The sequence below is a fragment of the Geospiza fortis genome, unplaced genomic scaffold (genome assembly GCF_000277835.1).
Source record: "Geospiza fortis unplaced genomic scaffold, GeoFor_1.0 scaffold249, whole genome shotgun sequence".
Lineage (NCBI taxonomy): Eukaryota > Metazoa > Chordata > Aves > Passeriformes > Thraupidae > Geospiza > Geospiza fortis.
In genome coordinates, this window is record NW_005054607.1 from 1,898 (window position 1) to 2,618 (window position 721).

Consider the following 721-nt stretch of genomic DNA (forward strand, 5'->3'; position numbering starts at 1 on the left):
GCTACTTCCTGGAATATGGCACCCGGGACTGTGAGGAGGAAGCGACATCAGAGCTTGTATGCAAAAGTAGGAGCACTTTGCCAAGTTCAGTGAAGAAAACCCCTCAGACAACGAGCCACCACAGAATTGAACAACTTAAGTGATGTCTAAGGGTAAGCAACTGAAACCAGGGTCTTCTGGCACCTTTCTTTAGCCTCTCGCCCTGGCCTAAGAGATGTTGGCTAGAGGCAGGACCTCAGAGGTTGAACCAGGACACTGGAATCCCACTGCTCCCATGAGGACAGAATCCCTGGCTCTGCCTGGGTGCAAAGCAAACAAAGCTGTACACCTCCTCCTCTGTGCCACTCCGGCAAGCAGTGGTGGTGTGCGCACGACCTGTCGGGCTCCTACCCAAGCTGGTCACTCTTAATAAAGGCATCAAAAAGGAGAAAGATCTCCTGCTGTTTTTTTTATTTCACGCAGGCTGTCTTGGTGTCAGATTGCCCTTCAAGGCTCTGGACACAGTCCAACTAAAGATACAGTTTTTATCAGTTTTTAGAGCACTAGTTCCTGTTTTATCTGTCCTAAATAATAGGCAAAATCCTGTTGTTGCACAGCAAAGGATTATCTGTTCTTAACACACTCGATTACACATCAAACTATAGTCACATAAGCTTAGTTATAAGTTCCCTACATCAGTACAGGGGGCATGCCTGCCGCTGCCGTCCCAGCCACTGCGCCG